A 20,482-nucleotide genomic window follows, 5' to 3' on the forward strand; every position below is an offset into this window, starting at 1 on the left:
CAAATTAAATAAGAACATAGAATGTGCAGTGAGAAAGGCCATTCAGTTCCGCTCCATCCAGATCCATCTGATTAATCCATCGTAGTCTTCCCTCCCACACTTCCTGCTGAATCCCAACCTGAAGGAACACTTACTTCCTCCCTTCAAAATTTCAAGCAGCGTTGTTAAATATCTGTACATTGCTCAATGGTCAGCAGATATCAAACCCGATCCTTGCCAACCCACCCTGAATCAAGTTCCTTCTCTAGAAGTTTGTTCCAAATATCCAGCATCCTGTGGGGAAGAAATGTATTCTCTGATCTCGGACCTTGCTGAAGGCTGTGCAGTTTGTACTTTGTCCTCTTGTCCCACGCTCACACATTTACTGAGACAATGAAAATATATGCATTTTTGATTTTTGTTCTTTTGAAACAGATCCTGCTTCTTTTCTCTAATGTCAAATCATTTTCATAGAACATTCATTCACCACATCAATCATTCTGCACAGTCCTTGAGGTGTCAACCTGGTGAGGCTACAACACAGGACTACTTGCATGCCAAACAACGGAAGCAACATGCGATAGACAGAGCTAAGCGATCTCACAACCATCGGATCAAATCAAAGCTCTGCAGTCCTGCCACATCCAGTCATGAGTGGTGGTGGACAATTAAACAGTTAACAGGAGGAGGAGGCTCCAAAAATATCCCCATCCTCAATGATGGTGGAGCCCAGCACGTGAGTGCAAAAGACAAGGCTGAAGCATTTGCAACTATCTTCAGCCAGAAGTGCCGAGTGGATGATCCATCTCGGCCTCCTCCTGAGGTCCCCAGCATCACACATGCCAGTCTTCAGCCCATTCAATTCACTCCACGTGATGTCAAGAAACGGCTGAAGACACTGGATACTGCAAAGGCTATGGGCCCTGACAACATTCTGGCAATAGTACTGAAGACTTGTGCTCCAGAACTAGCTGCGCCCCTAGCCAAGCTGTTCCAGTACAGCTACAACACTGGCATCTACCCGGCAATGTGGAAAATTGCCCAAGTATGTCCTGCCTACAAAAAGCAGGACAAATCCGACCCGGCCAATTACCGTCCCATCAGTCTACTCTCAATCATCAGCAAAGTGATGGAAGGTGTCGTCGACAGTGCTATCAAGCGGCACTTACTCAGCAATAACCTGCTAACTGACGCCCAGTTTGGGATCCGCCAGGGCCACTCAGCTCCTGACCTCATTACAGCCTTGGTCCAAACATGGACAAAAGAGCTGAACTCAAGAGGTGAGGTGAGAGTGACTGCCCTTGACATCAAGGTAGCATTTGATCGAGTGTGGCATCAAGGAGCCCTAGCAAAACTGAAGTCAATGGGAATCAAGGGGAAAACTCTCCATTGGTTGGAATTATACCTAGCACAAAGGAAGTTGGCTGTGGTTGTTGGAGGTCATTCATCTCAATCACATGACATCACTGCAGGAGTTCCTCAGGGCAGTGTCCTAGGCCCAACCATCTTCAGCTGTTTCATCAATGACCTTCCCTCCATCATAAGGTCAGAAGTGGGGATGTTCGCTGATGACTGCACACTGTTCAGCACCATTCGAGACTCATCAGATACTGACGCAGTCCGTGTCCATATGCAGCAAGACCTGGACAACATTCAGACTTGGGCTGACAAGTGGCAAGTAACATTCGCACCACACAAGTGCCAGGCAATGACCATCTCCAACAAGCGAGACTCTAACCATCTCCCCTTGACATTCAATGGCATTACCATCGCTGAATCCCCCATTATCAACATCCTGGGGGTTACCATTGATCAGAAACTGAACTGGACCAACCATATAAATACTGTGGCTATAAGGGCAGGCCAGAGGCTGGGTATTCTGCGGCGAGTGTCTCACCTCCTGACTCCCCAAAGCCTTTCCACCATCTACAAGGCACAAGTCAGGAGTGTGATGGAATACTCTCCACTTGCCTGGATGAGTGCAGCTCCAACAACACTCAAGAAGCTCGACACCATTCAGGATAAAGCAGCCCGCTTGATTGGCACTCCATCCACCACCCTCAACATTCACTCCCTCCACCACCTGCGCACTGTGGCTGCAGTGTGTACCATCTACAAGATGCCCTGCAGCAACTCGCCAAAGCTCCTTCAACAGCACCTTCCAAACCCGCGACCTCTACCACTTAGAAGGACAAGGGCAGCAGACGCATGGGAACATCACCACCTACAAGTTCCCCTCCAAGCCACACACCATCCTGACTTGGACCTGTATCGCCGTTCCTTCACTGTCGCTGGGCCAAAATCCTGGAACTCCCTTCCTAACAGCATTGTGGGTGTACCTACACCATATGGACTGCAGCGGTTCAAGAAGGCGGCTCACCACCATCTTCTCAAGGGCAATTAGGGATGGGCACTAAATGCAGGCCTAGCCAGCCAGCGACGCCCACATCCCATCAATGAATAATTTTTTTTTTTTAAAGTCCCACTACAGGACCACAACAGACAATCTCAACTGATGCTCCAGTACAGTGCCGAGGGAGTGCTGCAGAGCGGTGCCGAGGGAGTGTTGCAGAGCGGTGCTGAGGGAGTGTTGCAGAGCGGTGCTGAGGGAGTGCTCCAGAGCGGTGCTGAGGGAGTGCTGAGGGAGTGCTGCAGTGCAGTGCTGAGGGAGTGTTGCAGAGCGGTGCTGAGGGAGTGTTGCAGAGCGGTGCTGAGGGAGTGTTGCAGAGCAGTGCTGAGGGAGTGCTGCAGAGCAGTGCTGAGGGAGTGCTGCAGTGCGGTGCCGAGGGAGTGTTGCAGAGCGGTGCTGAGGGAGTGCTGCAGTGCGGTGCCGAGGGAGTGTTGCAGAGCGGTGCCGAGGGAGTGTTGCAGAGCGGTGCTGAGGGAGTGTTGCAGAGCGGTGCTGAGGGAGTGCTGCAGTGCGGTGCTGAGGGAGTGTTGCAGAGCGGTGCCGAGGGAGTGTTGCAGAGCGGTGCTGAGGGAGTGTTGCAGAGCGGTGCTGAGGGAGTGTTGCAGAGCAGTGCTGAGGGAGTGTTGCAGAGCGGTGCTGAGGGAGTGCTGCAGTGCGGTGCTGAGGGAGTGTTGCAGAGCAGTGCTGAGGGAGTGCTGCAGTGCGGTGCCGAGGGAGTGTTGCAGAGCGGTGCCGAGGGAGTGTTGCAGAGCGGTGCTGAGGGAGTGTTGCAGAGCGGTGCTGAGGGAGTGCTGCAGAGCGGTGCTGAGGGAGTGCTGCAGTGCGGTGCTGAGGGAGTGCGCCAGTGTGGTGCTGAGGGAGTGCTGCAGTGCAGTGCTGAGGGAGTGTTGCAGAGCGGTGCTGAGGGAGTGTTGCAGAGCGGTGCTGAGGGAGTGTTGCAGAGCAGTGCTGAGGGAGTGCTGCAGAGCAGTGCTGAGGGAGTGCTGCAGTGCGGTGCCGAGGGAGTGTTGCAGAGCGGTGCTGAGGGAGTGCTGCAGTGCGGTGCCGAGGGAGTGTTGCAGAGCGGTGCTGAGGGAGTGTTGCAGAGCGGTGCTGAGGGAGTGTTGCAGAGCAGTGCTGAGGGAGTGTTGCAGAGCGGTGCTGAGGGAGTGCTGCAGTGCGGTGCTGAGGGAGTGTTGCAGAGCGGTGCCGAGGGAGTGTTGCAGAGCGGTGCTGAGGGAGTGTTGCAGAGCGGTGCTGAGGGAGTGTTGCAGAGCAGTGCTGAGGGAGTGTTGCAGAGCGGTGCTGAGGGAGTGCTGCAGTGCGGTGCTGAGGGAGTGTTGCAGAGCAGTGCTGAGGGAGTGCTGCAGTGCGGTGCCGAGGGAGTGTTGCAGAGCGGTGCCGAGGGAGTGTTGCAGAGCGGTGCTGAGGGAGTGTTGCAGAGCGGTGCTGAGGGAGTGCTGCAGAGCGGTGCTGAGGGAGTGCTGCAGTGCGGTGCTGAGGGAGTGCGCCAGTGTGGTGCTGAGGGAGTGCGCCAGTGCGGTGCTGAGGGAGTGCTGCACTTTCGGAGGTGCAATCGCTTGCCGAGATGTTAACCCGAGGCCTGTCTCCTTCCAGGTGGATATTAATGGTTCTGTGACATTAATCGAGGCGGAGCAGGGAGCTCCACCAGTGTCCTGGCCAACATTCCTTTCTTAACCCACACCAGCAAAAACAGATTACCTGGGCATTCATTTCACTGTTATTATGCGCAGAATGGCTACAGTTTCTGCTTACATCACAACATTCACTGCACTTCAGAGCAATTCCCTGTCTGAAGCACTCTACGATGTTTGGAAAGAAAAGGTGCTGAGCAAATCTGGGATTAGATAGTTATCCGCTTGTTGGCATGCTTGTCTAAACACACACTGTCTGAGACTACGTGTTAATGTGTGAGTACTTCACCGCTGCAGCTCATTAGCCTTTCCACCCTAGAAAAGCTTCAGTAAGACTGTTTCCAACAGAGGCTGCTGCAGTTCATTATATCCACTGTCGCGACACAACTGATTATTATGTGAACACACCAGAATTCCCAGCTGACGGACGAGATTTCTCCAACCCCACAATTAGCTGTCCTTCCTACATATTCTGATGATGTATTTTGGTATGAGTGACACACAAAGGGTGAGAGGTGAGTGGAGAATGTCTGCAATTAATAGTCAGGCTGCCATTCACAGGAAGGAACCAGCACAGTTGCCGATAACTCGGAGTGATTCATGAAGCATCAACGGCTGCTGATTCCCCTCCTCACCCAGGGGTACGGAGCTCCAGTGTCGAACTCGCTCTGTCACACAGGCTGAGATTAGCACATACCGCAGCTCGATCCTGGCACGGTCGTACCAGTTAGTCAGACTCCAGAAACTGTAGCCGGGATGTTCCACTTTGGCAGAAAGTCGGACTGAAGATGGTGGAGCAGGGCAAACTCTGGGCTGGGCCCCCACTGACGCTGTGGGCTCAAGCTATGTTAAATGATCATGGCCGGATTCCTGCCTGTGCTGCACCTTGGGCAGGGGGCGAAGATTGCTGCTGCCGGGCTTGGACGCCTGATCACCATCCGCGTTCCTGGCTCGCAGTCACCGTCTGCGTTCCCTGCACCCGATCACCGTCCGTGTTCCCGGCTCCCGATCACCGTCCGCTGTCTACTACCAAATGACTTGTTGACACTCACTGTTTAGGCACCTACAAGAAGAATAGGCGCCATCTCAAGGTGCCAGCTCCTGTGCCAGGCCCTCCACCAGCTCCTTCAGGAGAGGTGAAGAGCAGAAACGGGAAGGCTGACAAAAAAACACAGACTTGGCAAAAAGACAAGAAAAACACACACGAAAAATCGCTGCAAAGTCTAAAGGCTGTGGTGCCTAAATTTCAAAGTATAAATCCTTTAATAGTCAGGTTCAGATCAGGCTTGCCCATACCCAGACACCTCCCTGTTTCCAGCAATTGATCAGCGTCTCCTTTAAGTGATAGTAATTGTACACACTGCTACAGATTTAATGCAGGGTATAGGAATAAATAGTGATTAAAAAATAATAATTCTCAGGGTGTGGGCGTCGCTGGCAAGGCCGGCATTTATTGCCCATCCCTAGCTGCCGTGAGAAGGTGGTGGTGGGCCTTCTTCTTGAGCTGCTGCGGTCCGTGTATGAAAGTGCTCCCACAGTGAGTGTCTTGCTCGGCCACTTCATAGGGCAGTTAATCATCAATCACGTTGGTGTGGGTCTGGAGTCACGTATAAGGACGGGGTAAGGAAGGCAGGTTCCCTTCCCTAAACCAGTTGGGCTTTTACGACAATCTGATAGCTCCATTGCCACTTTTACTGATAGCAGCTTATTTACAGATTTAAAAAAAAACTGACTTCAAACTGCCCTGATGGGATTTGACCTCGCATTTCCTAGAGTGTTAGTCCAGTAGCAAAGCCCACCACCAGCAAAGCTTCCCATGGGGGCGCCTGATCCCAATATAACCCAGTGATTTAAAATGCAGCAATCTCCCTCAGGCCACTCCCTGCAGACCCAGCATCAGCTCCCGGCCAGTGACCTCCTCACGGGACTTCCTGTTTCCTGATGGCTAGTTTGCATCTGATTACAAGGCTCTCTGGAGAAAGTTCGATCAAGTAAGCTCCTTCTGTTGGTAGTAAGTTGGAGGCGGTGATACACGAACAATGTGTGTTCCAGGAGAGTAACCGTGCAGACAAACACTATTACGGTTGAGTACGAACATAGATAACCTACCGGTCTGCTTTCTTTCTTTACCCGTTTTCTGCACTCAGTTCTGACTATGTTGACTCAGGCTGGGTCTGGTTCACCAGACACCCCGGGACTCTGGCACCTCACCCTGAGTGCCCATTATTCATGTGTGCGCCGAGACAGTGTCAGCAGGATATTCAGCAGCTGCGGGCATCATAGGCGAGCCTGATCCCATCTTCACCCGACATCCACACGCCTCCGGGATTGGAGCAGGAGCCCTGGTTGGGTCCTGGTCCTGTCCCTTCCTGAGGCCAATTGTTAGACCCCTAACACCATTTCGACTGAGATCAGGGAATGAATGAGCGTTTCCCCATGTGTGTATCTCAGCTACTTATTGCAGACACTGCATGTAACTCTCTATATATCTGCCTTTATATCCTTATCACCCTCTATCTCTATCACTTTCTATCTCTCTACCTATCTATCAACGTCTTACGTCTGGCACAATTCAAATGTTGAAAATATTAGAAAAGAGCAAAAGAAAGACAGTCATTTCCTGCTAGTTTTTCTATCCTTGGTAACCTGGATTCTCCCCAAAAGGCAGTAAAGGGATACGCCTCAATAATTAAGCCCCGATTTTCACCTAACCCACCCAGTGGGAGTGAGGCGGGTTTGGGTCAGACGGACAAGTCATGTGCCACTGCCCTGAGGGCGAGGCTAAATTACCCTCACCTCTGGTCGGCCTCAGGATGTGCCTATTTAGACCACCGCATGCCTTAATGGACAGGCAGGTCAAACACAGCTCCGCCTTAGCAGCGGAACACCATGTCTATGCTCCGTTACACGACACAGCACAGATCGTGTGGTGGACACGCTGGGTGTGATTAGAAATTGAACCAAGCACGTGCCGTGTTTTAGTAAATACTTAGTGGAGCCTGAACGATGGAAGTTGCAGTTACACATCTCTTGGACTAGTAAATGTGCAGCATTGCTTTGTCCTTTCGCAGTGTGCCCTGGACAGGGAGCTTGCTCCCAGGAGTAAGGTGCTGCTTCAGGCTCAATTTCTGGCTATGATGGGACTAATTTCCAGTGCCCCAGGCTGGGGAGGGGAGAAGTCACACGCGAATAGCAACCTGATCACTATCCAGCTGGACAGTGCATGTGAGGACATAGTTGAGCACAGTTGTGATGCCCCCACAGTCAAACAGCTTTCCACCACTCGCTATCGAGGCTCACACATGGAGAACAATCACTTGGACAAGATAGTAGAAAGTGTCAGCATCCTTGCAGCAGAATCCCATGAGCCTGTGGCAGGCAGAGAGACTGGGGAATGATTGGAGAAAAACTAGGAAAAAGATTTACACTGGAGCAAATAAGAGTCCTGTCGCGGCCAACACTCCTGTGTGGTTTTGTTTGTAAGAAGTTTGCTAATGGATTGACAATAGACACAGCAGGGCAGGACATTTACCCACCACATCCTCCGACTCTGACCCCTACCGATTACAATCAATGAAATATATGTCGCTGGGCTGCTGGCACAGATTGAGGCTCGGCCTGGAGGGACGGGCAGTGGTCCCTGACTGGCCCTGGTCACACGGGAGGGATGGGCAGTGGTCGCTGCCTAGCCCTGGTCACACGGGAGGGATCGGCAGTGGTCCCTGCCTGGCCCTGGTCACATGGGAGGGACGGGCAATGGACCCTGCCTGGCCCTGGTCACATGGGAGGGATCGGCAGTGGTCACTGCCTGGCCCTGGTCACACGGGAGGGATCGGCAGTGGTCGCTGCCTGGCCCTGGTCACACGGGAGGGATCGGCAGTGGTCGCTGCCTGGCACAGGTCACACGGGAGGGACGGGCAGTGGTCCCTGCCTGGCACTGATCACACGGGAGGGACGGGCAATGGTCCCTGCCTGGCCCTGGTCACACGGGAGGGATCGGCAGTGGTCGCTGCCTGGCCCTGGTCACACGGGAGGGATCAGCAGTGGTCGCTGCCTGGCACAGGTCACACGGGAGGGACGGGTAATGGTTCCTGCTTGGCACTGATCACATGGGAGGGATCAGCAGTGGTCGCTGCCTGGCCCTGGTCACACGGGAGGGATCAGCAGTGGTCGTTGCCTGGCACTGGTCACACGGGAGGGACGGGCAGTGGTGTATGCCTGGCCCTGGTCACACGGGAGGGATCGGCAGTGGTCGGTGCCTGGCACTGGTCACACGGGAGGGACGGGCAGTGGTCTATGCCTGGCCCTGGTCACGCGGGAGGGATCGGCAGTGGTCGCTGCCTGGCCCTGGTCACACGGGAGGGATCGGCAGTGGTCGCTGCCTGGCACTGGTCACATGGGAGGGATGGGCAATGGTTCCTGCCTGGCACTGATCACACGGGAGGGATCGGCAGTGGTCTATGCCTGGCACTGGTCACACGGGAGGGACGGGCAGTGGTCACTGCCTGGCCCTGGTCACACGGGAGGGATGGGCAGTGGTCCCTGCCTGGCACTGGTCACACGGGAGGGACGGGCAGTGGTCCCTGCCTGGCAGTGGTCACACGGGAGGGATGGGCAGTGGTCCCTGCCTGGCACTGGTCACACGGGAGGGACGGGCAGTGGTCCCTGCCTGGCACTGGTCACACGGGAGGGACGGGCAGTGGTCGCTGCCTGGCACTGGTCACACGGGAGGGACGGGCAGTGGTCACTGCCTGGCCCTGGTCACATGGGAGGGATGGGCAGTGGTCCCTGCCTGGCCCTGGTCACACAGGAGGGATCGGCAGTGGTCCCTGCCTGGCACTGGTCACACGGGAGGGACGGGCAGTGGTCGCTGCCTGGCACCGGTCACACGGGAGGGACGGGCAGTGGTCGCTGCCTGGCACTGGTCACATGGGAGGGATCGGCAGTGGTCGCTGCCTGGCACTGATCACACGAGAGGGACTGGCAGTAGTCGCTGCCTGGCACTGGTCACACGGGAGGGACGGGCAGTGGTCCCTGCCTGGCACCGGTCACACGGGAGGGACGGGCAGTGGTCCCTGCCTGGCACTGGTCACACGGGAGGGACGGGCAGTGGTCCCTGCCTGGCACTGGTCACACGGGCGGGACGGGCAGTGGTCCCTGCCTGGCACTAATCACACGGGAGGGACGGGCAGTGGTCACTGCGCGGTAGTCACACGGGAGGGACGGGCAGTGGTCACTGCCTGGCCCTGGTCACACGGGAGGCATCGGCAGTGGTCTATGCCTGGCACCGGTCACACGGGAGGGACGAGCCGTGGTCCCTGCCTGGCACCGGTCACACGGGAGGGACGGGCAGTGGTCCCTGCCTGGCCCTGGTCACACGGGAGGGACGGGCAGTGGTCCCTGCCTGGCCCTGGTCACACGGGAGGGACGGGCAGTGGTCCCTGCAAACCCCGGTTTGCTGAATATACGTGTTTTTGAAATCTCCCACCTTGCCTCGTGCTACTAATCTCCCTGTGACTGACTGCATTAGGGACAATGGCCCTTTCATTTTTAAATCCCCAGTAGTCCATGGTAACCCTGGACACCGAGAACAGAGAATTCCCTGTGCCCAGCACCAAGGCGAAAATGAGAGAAACAACAGGCTTCATTCTCTTCTGAGAACATTAACCTGCCCCTCTCTCCATTGCTGGTCACCTGCAGTCTATTTCCAGCTAATTTCAAAGTGTCAGAAGAAACTCTCATGTAATATAAAAAATCATATTCAGTCCAGCTTCTCACGTCTGAATTCCATACAAAGCAACACGGATATTACTGATAGCATCAGGCAAAGTGCATGGTTTAAATCAGATTCACTGCCTGTAAACGGTGCTTCGATAGTAACTTCACGAGTTTATGGAATACAGAACAGTTCTTAGCTCTTGTTGCTTGTTCGCCAATGGCTGCATCCAAAGTAATCACTGTGCGCAGCGTCTAGAGGCGTTTCAATGATAAAATAAGGTGGTAGTTAAATGTGAGTGTAATTATGTTATGTTTTTACACACTTGTTCATGGATATGTGAAAGATAACAAGAATCAGAAGCAGCCAATGCTGGAAATAGAAAGCTGGGTTAATAATTCAGGTTGAGACTCTTTGACAAACAATCAATACCGGATCGATAACTTATCTTTTCCCTTTCCGAAGCTGTTGACCTGCAATGTATTTCCAGAATTTTTGGTTTTAATTTAAGTATTTGACAAAGCTTTACTCATTTATTCACTCACACAAAAAGGTGTAAATCTATGTGGATCCTATTCCAGGCTACATGTTCCTCATTCTATTAGTCACTGTACACATATTGCTACTTATCACAGACAGGGGAAAAACAAATACAGAGAGGCCACAGAGCAGCTAACAGCCTTTCACAGTCCCAATCCTTTGTCATTAATTCAATATTATGTTATATTAATACCAGGGTATTAATAAAGGGCAGCAAGCACATGGGAACACCAGCACCTCCAAATTCCCTTCCGAGTCACACACCATCCTAACTCGGAAATATATCGCCGTTCCTTCATCGTCGCTGGGTCAAAATCCTGGAACTCCCTCCCTAACAGCACTGTGGGAGTATCTTCACCACACGGACTGCAGCGGTTCAAGGCGGCAGCTCACCACCACCTTCTCAAGGGCAACTAGGGATGGGCAATAAATGCTGGCCTTGCCAGTGACGCCCACATCCCAAGAATGAATAGTAAAGACAGGACACTGTCTTTTTTACTTATAATTTTTTCCACCCCTTTGTTTTGGGTCCTCCTTTCCCCGCCCCCTCCTTTCCTTTTGTTTCTCTCTCCCACCTGGCAGCTGTCTCTTACCTGTCAGTACACTTCACACCTAATCTCAGCTGCCTTTTGTCTCCACGGGCCTATTACCATCTCGTCTGGCTTCGAATACCTTTTATTGTCTCTTTTGTTCGATCGCAGCCTTGCCTTCGATCTATTTTCTTTTCTTTCCAGTTTTGAAGAAGGGTTTCGACCCGAAACGTCAACTCAAATTTCTCTCCACGGATGTTGCCTGACCTGCTGAGTTTTTCCAGCATTTTCTGTTGTTACACTGGAAGCTGTGCCTGTAACTGTGCGTGTGAGCAGCAGGCTGTGTAAGGGACCATGTTTCTGTACAGCCTTGGACACACACACACAGCTCAGTCTCTGAGCGCAAATCAACAACCACAGACGCTGTGTACAATCTGGAAATAGAAACATGAATCATGGAAAGGAGACTTGATTTTTCTGATTTTCTTAATTCCCACAAGTAATTGCGGAGAGCTGTGATATGTGACTGTGCCGATCTCCCTTCCCATTTGGTATAAGCCCCAGGCAACTGATCAAAGAGCAGAGCTTTAACCTTCCTTGAGCCGCTCACACTGGTATTATTAACAAAGCCATTTCCTAATTCTGATGGCATCACTCAAGTGACATCACTGTGCCCGCTCTCTCTCCCCATAGTGGCACTGATGCAATCGGACGCACCCTGACTTGCCCTGGTGTACATCACTGCTGCTGTCACTTACCACAAGGGAGATGGGTCTTTTCCAGGAAACAACACCAATTAGCCCCGACAGGAGCACCTGCAGACAAGAAAACAACAATTAGCAGCAGTTATCCCAGAGTGCAGTGTGTCGTTTGATGAGCAGACTCGTGCTGTGCTAACTCCCCCTCCCCCAGAACAGCAGAAGGGTCTGATACACAACGCACAGCGAAAGCAGCTCCTGTACCTGACACCAATGAATGATTCATGAGACACTCTGTCACAACAGTAAAACATACAGCCTAGCAGCACACCTGCTCCATCATTCAGGAGATGGCCAGCTTTGTACAGAGAGTGACAACAGTGACTCACTCACACATATCGTTAATGCTGATTGGGACACGATGTCACAGGATGTCAAAATATTCAGATTTAAAAAAAATTCTTTCAAACTGCCTTACCTCAGTACAGCTTCTCCCTCCTCTCCTGAAGTCTCGGACTGTGGCTGAGGCGCCTCAGTACCTCACCCCAGTAGTCACTCTCTAACTGAGGGTCTGGACAGTGAGCACATCACAACCAAGTCTAACTCTTGCCCTCATCTGACCTCCAACATGGACGCGTGCCCCGGCTGGAGTCATGGGGCAGAGATCACAAGCAGAACCCCAGGCTGATTTTCACTCCTGAGCTCAGGGAGGCTCAGGACAACATAGCCCCTCAACTTCTGCCCAAGCCAAGATCAGCAGACTCAGTATCTCATTAGACAGTATACCCCCGGTCTGTAGGGCTCAGTACCTCCAGACAGTAAACCCCTGGTCTGTAGGGCTCAGTACCTCATCAGACAGTATACCCCCGGTCCGTAGCGCTCAGTACCTCACCAGACCGTTTACCCCCGGTCTGTAGGGCTCAGTACCTCAGCAGACAGTATACCCCCGGTCTGTAGGGCTCAGTACCTCACCAGACAGTATACCCCCGGTCTGTAGCACTCAGTACCTCACCAGACCGTGTACCCCTGGACTGTAGCGCTCAGTACCTCACCAGACAGTATACCCCTGGTCCGTAGCAGTCAGTACCTCACCAGATAGTATACCCCTGGTCCGTAGCGCTCAGTACCTCACCAGATAGTATACCCCTGGACTGTAGCGCTCAGTACCTCACCAGACAGTATACCCCTGGTCCGTAGCGCTCAGTACCTCACCAGATAGTATACTCCTGGACTGTAGTGCTCAGTACCTCACCAGACAGTATACCCCTGGTCTGTAGGGCTCATACCTCACCAGACAGTATACCCCCGTTCTATAGCGCTCAGTACCTCACCAGATAGTATACCCCTGGACTGTAGCGCTCAGTACCTCACCAGACAGTATACCCCCGGTCTGTAGCGCTCAGTACCTCACCAGATAGTATACTCCTGGACTGTAGCGCTCAGTACCTCACCAGACAGTATACCCCTGGTCTGTAGGGCTCATACCTCACCAGACAGTATACCCCCGGTCCGTAGCGCTCAGTACCTCACCAGACAGTATACCCCTGGACTGTAGCGCTCAGTACCTCAGCAGACAGTATACCCCTGGTCTGTAGGGCTCATACCTCACCAGACAGTATACCCCCGGTCTGTAGCGCTCAGTACCTCACCACGCTGGTACTTTATACACTGAGGCCACTGGTACAGACAGTTTCAGATGCTCTTTTACTTCATTTTGCACAATGGATCAGACGAGTAACTGTCTGTAATCACCAGGCCTGCCCAATCGATGGGAAACACTAACATTGTTAGCTGAAACACTGAGTGTTGACATTTAGTGAGAATATGATAGACCAGACACTCAATCATCAGACAGCAGCTCGCTGATTCATACTTTACACTAAAGCTGAATGGCCTTCATTTTAATTAAGTATCAGAATGCAGATTCTGCCAACAAACTTAAACAAGTAATGTGCTTTCAATGTACTTTGAGTGGAGTTAACGGACTCCCCGGTCACTCCACTCCCCGATCACTGCTCTGACAGATCCTGGACATTTCCCACAGTCGTCCCAGCAGGAAACGCACAGAGGTTGATGAGGTCAATTACATTTACTCACACAGCTAGCCTGCCCTTTGATCACAGCCACGATCAATGTCACTGGACAATTAATCCTCCAGCACCCTGCTTTTCAGCACTCTAACTTGAACTGACAAGGGTAACAGGTCCCAGTTCAGTCAATGCTGTCAATTAATTTAAACAATGAAGTTGATCTTTGTTTTTCTTTACAATACCATCAACCTGGTCTCTACGATTCTTGCAATAGAAAGAAGAGGTTTGGTTGGAAGGTGAACGCCATCAGCTTCACCCGAGGATCCCCAGTGAATCAAGAGCTCAGGAATCCCCCACACAGCACCCTGCGGCAGGGCGTCACTCCCCTCCCAACACAGCACCCTGCGGCAGGGCGTCACTCCCCTCCCAACACAGCACCCTGCGACAGGGCGTCACTCCCCTCCCAACACAGCACCCTGCAGCAGGGCGTCACTCCCCTCCCAACACAGCACCCTGCGGCAGGGCGTCACTCCCCTCCCAACACAGCACCCTGCGGCAGGGCGTCACTCCCCTCCCAACACAGCACCCTGCAGCAGGGCGTCACTCCCCTCCCAACACAGCACCCTGCGGCAGGGCGTCACTCCCCTCCCCCACACAGCACCCTGCGGCAGGGCGTCACTCCCCTCCCAACACAGCACTCTGCGGCAGGGCGTCACTCCCCTCCCAACACAGCACCCTGCGACAGGGCGTCACTCCCCTCCCAACACAGCACCCTGCAGCAGGGCGTCACTCCCCTCCCAACACAGCACCCTGCGGCAGGGCGTCACTCCCCTCCCAACACAGCACCCTGCGGCAGGGCGTCACTCCCCTCCCAACACAGCACCCTGCGGCAGGGCGTCACTCCCCTCCCAACACAGCACCCTGCGGCAGGGCGTCACTCCCCTCCCCCACACAGCACCCTGCGGCAGGGCGTCACTCCCCTCCCAACACAGCACCCTGCAGCAGGGCGTCACTCCCCTCCCAACACAGCACCCTGCAGCAGGGCGTCACTCCCCTCCCAACACAGCACCCTGCAGCAGGGCGTCACTCCCCTCCCAACACAGCACCCTGCAGCAGGGCGTCACTCCCCTCCCAACACAGCACCCTGCGACAGGGCATCACTCCCCTCCCAACACAGCACCCTGCAGCAGGGCGTCACTCCCCTCCCAACACAGCACCCTGCGGCAGGGCGTCACTCCCCTCCCCCACACAGCACCCTGCGGCAGGGCGTCACTCCCCTCCCAACACAGCACCCTGCAGCAGGGCGTCACTCCCCTCCCAACACAGCACCCTGCGGCAGGGCGTCACTCCCCTCCCAACACAGCACCCTGCAGCAGGGCGTCACTCCCCTCCCAACACAGCACCCTGCGGCAGGGCGTCACTCCCCTCCCCCACACAGCACCCTGCGGCAGGGCGTCACTCCCCTCCCAACACAGCACCCTGCAGCAGGGCGTCACTCCCCTCCCAACACAGCACCCTGCAGCAGGGCGTCACTCCCCTCCCAACACAGCACCCTGCAGCAGGGCGTCACTCCCCTCCCAACACAGCACCCTGCGACAGGGCGTCACTCCCCTCCCAACACAGCACCCTGCAGCAGGGCGTCACTCCCCTCCCAACACAGCACCCTGCGGCAGGGTGTCACTCCCCTCCCCCACACAGCACCCTGCGGCAGGGCGTCACTCCCCTCCCAACACAGCACCCTGCGACAGGGCGTCACTCACCTCCCAACACAGCACCCTGCAACAGGGCGTCACTCCCCTCCCCCACACAGCACCCTGCGACAGGGCGTCACTCCCCTCCCCCTCCCCAACACAGCACCCTGCAGCAGGGCGTCACTCCCCTCCCAACACAGCACCCTGCGACAGGGCGTCACTCCCCTCCCAACACAGCACCCTGCAGCAGGGCGTCACTCCCCTCCCAACACAGCACCCTGCGGCAGGGCGTCACTCCCCTCCCCCACACAGCACCCTGCGGCAGGGCGTCACTCCCCTCCCAACACAGCACCCTGCGACAGGGCGTCACTCACCTCCCAACACAGCACCCTGCAACAGGGCGTCACTCCCCTCCCCCACACAGCACCCTGCGACAGGGCGTCACTCCCCTCCCCCTCCCCAACACAGCACCCTGCTGCAGGGCGTCACTCCCCTCCCAACACAGCACCCTGCGACAGGGCATCACTCCCCTCCCCCACACAGCACCCTGCGGCAGGGCGTCACTCCCCTCCCCCACACAGCACCGTGCGGCAAGGCGTCACACCCCTCCCCCTCCCAACACAGCACCCTGTGGCAGGGCGTCACTCCCCTCCCCCACACAGCACCCTGCGGCAGGGCGTCACTCCCCTCCCCCTCCCCCACACAGCACCCTGCGGCAGGGCGTCACTCCCCTCCCCCACACAGCACCCTGCAGCAGGGCGTCACTCCCCTTCCCCACAGCACCCTGCGGCAGGGCGTCACTCCCCTCCCCCACACAGCACCATGCGGAAGGGCGTCACTCCCCTCCCCCACACAGCACCCTGCGGCAGGGCGTCACTCCCCTTCCCCACAGCACCCTGCGACAGGGCGTCACTCCCCTCCCCAACACGGCACCCTGCGGCAGGGCGTCACTCCCCTCCCCCTCCCAACACAGCACCCTGTGGCAGGGCGTCACTCCCCTCCCCCACACAGCACCCTGCGGCAGGGCGTCACTCCCCTCCCCCACACAGCACCCTGCGGCAGGGCGTCACTCCCCTCCCCCACACAGCACCCTGCGGCAGGGCGTCACTCCCCTCCCCCACACAGCACCCTGCGACAGGGCGTCACTCCCCTCCCCAACACGGCACCCTGCGGCAGGGCGTCACTCCCCTCCCCCTCCCAACACAGCACCCTGCGGCAGGGCGTCACTCCCCTCCCCCTCCCCCACACAGCACCCTGTGGCAGGGCGTCACTCCCCTCCCCCACACAGCACCCTGCGGCAGGGCGTCACTCCCCTCCCCCACACAGCACCCTGCGGCAGGGCGTCACTCCCCTCCCCCACACAGCACCCTGCGGCAGGGCGTCACTCCCCTCCCCCACACAGCACCCTGCGGCAGGGCCCTCCCGGACTGTGCTGGCGATTTCTTCCATTGTTCTGAAGTGCACAGGGCTCCTCCTGTAATCCGTCTGCACTGGGCCATTACTGAGGAGGAGTAAACGGGCACTGGGATTCTGTAAAATCTCCCAATGCCTAACTTTTGAGAAGCTTAGGTGAAGGAGCAAAGCCCATAGTGAAAGCCAGCAGCAAGGCTGGAAAGAGGAGAGGATGATGAGATAAATCAAGTAGCGAGCTGATGCCATTTAAATGGAGGAGGAAGACACAGACAATCCAAACCACAGGGAATGGGAATCACATCCAGGGAACACCACACACATAAACAGTTGCAATCGCACCAGGGGACACAGTCTAAGGATAAGGGGTAAGCCATTTAGGACAGAGATGAGGAGGAATTTCTTCACCCAGAGAGTGGTGAACCTGTGGAATTCTCTACCACAGAGGGCGGTGGAGGCCAATTCATTAAATATATTCAAGAAGGAGTTGGAGATATTTCTTAAGGCTAAAGGGATCAAGGGATATGGGGAGAAAGCAGGGACAGGGTACTGAATTTGGATGATCAGCCATGATCGCATTGAATGGCGGAGCAGGCTCGAGGGACCGAATGGCCTACTCCTGCTCCTATCTTCTATGTTTCTATGTTTCTATGGACCATGACATGATACAGCACGGGCAGCAGATAAGGATCTATGTAAAATGGGCCAATTGGGGAAAGGGGGGAATATGGCGAAGTGGATGGCTAGCGTTCCCTACATTACAAGAGTGGCTACACTTCAAAAGTACTTCATTGGCTGTAAAGCATTTTGGGACACCTTGAGGTAGTGAAAAGGGCTGTATAAAGGCAAGTCTTTCTTTGGTGCAGGTGCAATGGGCTGAATGGCCTCCTTCCGTGATGTAAAATTCTAAGGATTCCAGGGCTAACAGGAAACCATGTGTGATGCACTGATCTCCCTCTGAACCCAAATTCCTGTTGTGGAAAGTTCTAATTGGTAAAAGCTCCCCACAGTCTCTTATATCCACACAGAGCGTGTTCGAACAGTTTTAAATTGTGGAGCGGCCTGCCTTGATGGCTGAGCAAGCACATTGAGCAGCTGAGCCACTCAGACCGGGACTGTCCTGAGTTCAGTCCCTGGTACTCAAGAAGCTACCACTAGCCTCAGTACCCCTGGGTTTGGGAGGGAAACACATCAGTCAAGGTTCCCTCTCCAGCAACCGCTGCAGGAATATTGGATGAGGACAGAATCAGGCTAGCTGCAATGCCCCTGCAGCTGAATAGCCTGCCGACACCCACTGTTAAGGTTCATAGATGATCGATCGGCACTTGGATGAGGCCTGGAGGGCAGCAGTGGCCATGGAACTGACCAGAGTGAGGAGGCAGAGGGCGGGGGAAACTAGGGGAGAAAGCTGGAGAGAAAAACAAAGAAAGTGTAGAGCTGGGAAACAGAGCGAAAAGCGAGCTGGGTTGCACATTCCTGACAGCCGCCCCCCCCCCCCCCAGCATGAAACCACTGCAGGTCAGAGGGGCTCGAACAAGTGCTGTTTTTCTGGGGGTTTCATGGCTCTTCCACCACTGGAACATCAGCAGGCAGGCGGGAGAAAGCCCCGCACAAATTCACCCCTGACCCACAAAGCAGCCCGCAGTGACTGGCATAATCCCACCACGGGCTGTCTCGGACTGGCATAATCCCACCAGGGGCTGTCTCGGACTGGCATAATCCCACCACGGGCTGTCTCAGATGAGCAGTGTTGGAAGTGGTATCACCCTTCAGTTTAAGCCGGGGTCTGGGAGCAGGAGGATCTATAGATTCAGTGCCTGAGATATGACTTTCTTGCTCTCACTGCAAAAGTAATTTGAAAGAGTCTCCACGGTCCAATAGCGACTGATACTCGGTGTGTAGCCTCACGCGTGATGAATAGCCACTTAACTGAGGCACATGCAGCTGCCCGGCCCTGTGCTACCCTACCCCAGAGACACAGACATCCCAGTATTCAACATTAGATATTTCACTGTTAAAGATGATTCCCACATATTAAAGAAAGAAAAGAGCAGCATGTAAGAAGCTTTATACCAGGAATAGTTTGGATTTCCCTTACGATATCTCCCAGATGAGTGTTTCACACTGTGAAGGTGCTGAAGAATTTTCAATTTTATGTGATTTCATTCTCAAACTGTTTGAAGATCTCAGTGGTGTCATTGCATGGAATATCTACCGTTGATTTAAACCCGAGTCCCTCTGACCTTTTCGCATCTTTTTAGAATTTGTTGCTTTTAGTTTATAGACTGTTTTACAGCCCTTATCCTAGCTGTTGGACTCATTCAATGGGCTAAAAGACTGGCATTGAATCTTTCACTGAGCTGAGCTCCACATTCAGACTCCATGGGGTCGATTTTAACTGCCTTCAAAAATCACGACACTCCAAAAATCACGGCGCTGTATTAACCGCGCTCTCTCCGCTGTACTTACTCCTCTCTCTCCGCTGTACTTACTCCTCTCTCTCCGCTGTACTTACTCCTCTCTCTCCGCTGTACTTACTCCTCTCTCTCCGCTGTACTTACTCCTCTCTCTCCGCTGTACTTACTCCTCTCTCTCCGCTGTACTTACTCCTCTCTCTCCGCTGTACTTACTCCTCTCTCTCCGCTGTACTTACTCCTCTCTCTCCGCTGTACTTACTCCTCTCTCTCCGCTGTACTTACTCCTCTCTCTCCGCTGTACTTACTCCTCTCTCTCCGCTGTACTTACTCCTCTCTCTCCGCTGTACTTACTCCTCTCTCTCCGCTGTACTTATCGCTCTGTCTCTGATGTACTTACCGCTGTCTGCACTCCCGATCTGCCGGCCACTGTTTGGTTGGGAGCCTTCAGAAGGGCGGACCTGGTGCCCACCAGAAGGTGGTACAAACTGGAAAGGCCATTTGGAAGTGCTGTTTAAAGGGGCACTCATCGGCAAACACTCAGATCAATGGAACCTGATTGCAATTCACTGGCTGCATTTTTTCAAACGTTTGTCTTGGAAATGGCTGTCCAGCTGGTGAGTGACCATCACCAGTGCATCATGTAGGTCTGTGCCTGGCTCCCTGGCAGTGTTCATGATGCCTACATACTGTGTTACTTGATCATCCCCTCACTCTTTGACCCAGCTCAGCAAGAGGCTGGCTGCTTGAGGACAAGGGCTGATCTCTTTACCCTTGGCGCAAGACACCTCAATGGAATCCACACTTGCCTCCTGAATGGAGACAAACCAGAGCCCCGGCCCGCCAGAGTCACCATCGAGAGCACCATCGGACTGATCAAACGCCGCTTTCACTGCCTGAACGGGTCTGGTGGCTTTCTGCAGTACAGCCCAAAGTTTCCCACATTGTGGTTGTCATTCTGTGCAATGAGGATAACGCACGGAGCCTGCACAGCAAGACCTCCACAATCTGATGAGAAAGGTCCCGAGTATGAGCCTGCAGCCAGAGCTCTTCGTCAGCAATGCTTCAGCTGATGTGCTCGCTCTCTCAGCTAAACCATCCAAGGGTGCATTCACACTCTGGAGACCAGTAATTACAGTACAGGCTCCATTCAAGCAGCATCGTGTTTATACTGACTGGCTCCAATCCAGACAGGACAGAGCTGTGTGTATTTATACCATACACAGAGCGCTGCTCCAGCAAACGGGGCCCATCCACTGGTTAAACTTATGTCACACTGCGTTAGTTTTGCTTCATGCTGTGCCCAATCCAAGCTGTGTGAGACTGCGCCATCCAGGGGGTTCCACTGCCTGCCTCTGCAACCAAGCTAGAATCCTAATGCCCCAGTGACACGCTCCTTAAATGCATCCTAACACAGCAAACACCAGAGC

The 20,482-nt window shown here is 54.5% G+C and overlaps 1 protein-coding gene across 2 annotated transcripts in view; it reads right to left on the bottom strand.

Moving 5' to 3' along the window:
- entrep2 (endosomal transmembrane epsin interactor 2) overlaps positions 1-11,655 on the bottom strand; it is a 75,654-nt gene extending 63,999 nt beyond the window's left edge. The window contains exons 1-2 of one of the 2 annotated variants that reach the window (XM_085972491.1): positions 11,568-11,655; positions 10,952-11,243 (exon numbers count right to left, since the gene is read on the bottom strand). The gene's annotated coding sequence lies outside the window, so the exon portion shown is untranslated. The remainder of the gene's footprint in view (positions 1-10,951; positions 11,244-11,567) is intronic. The other variant, XM_085972492.1, reaches the window with a different exon arrangement.
- Between the last annotated feature and the right edge of the window lie 8,827 nt (positions 11,656-20,482).

Source organism: Somniosus microcephalus, chromosome 32, assembly GCF_052327205.1.
Source record: "Somniosus microcephalus isolate GS21.2 chromosome 32, FLI_Smic_1.0, whole genome shotgun sequence".
Classification (NCBI taxonomy): Eukaryota; Metazoa; Chordata; class Chondrichthyes; order Squaliformes; family Somniosidae; genus Somniosus; species Somniosus microcephalus.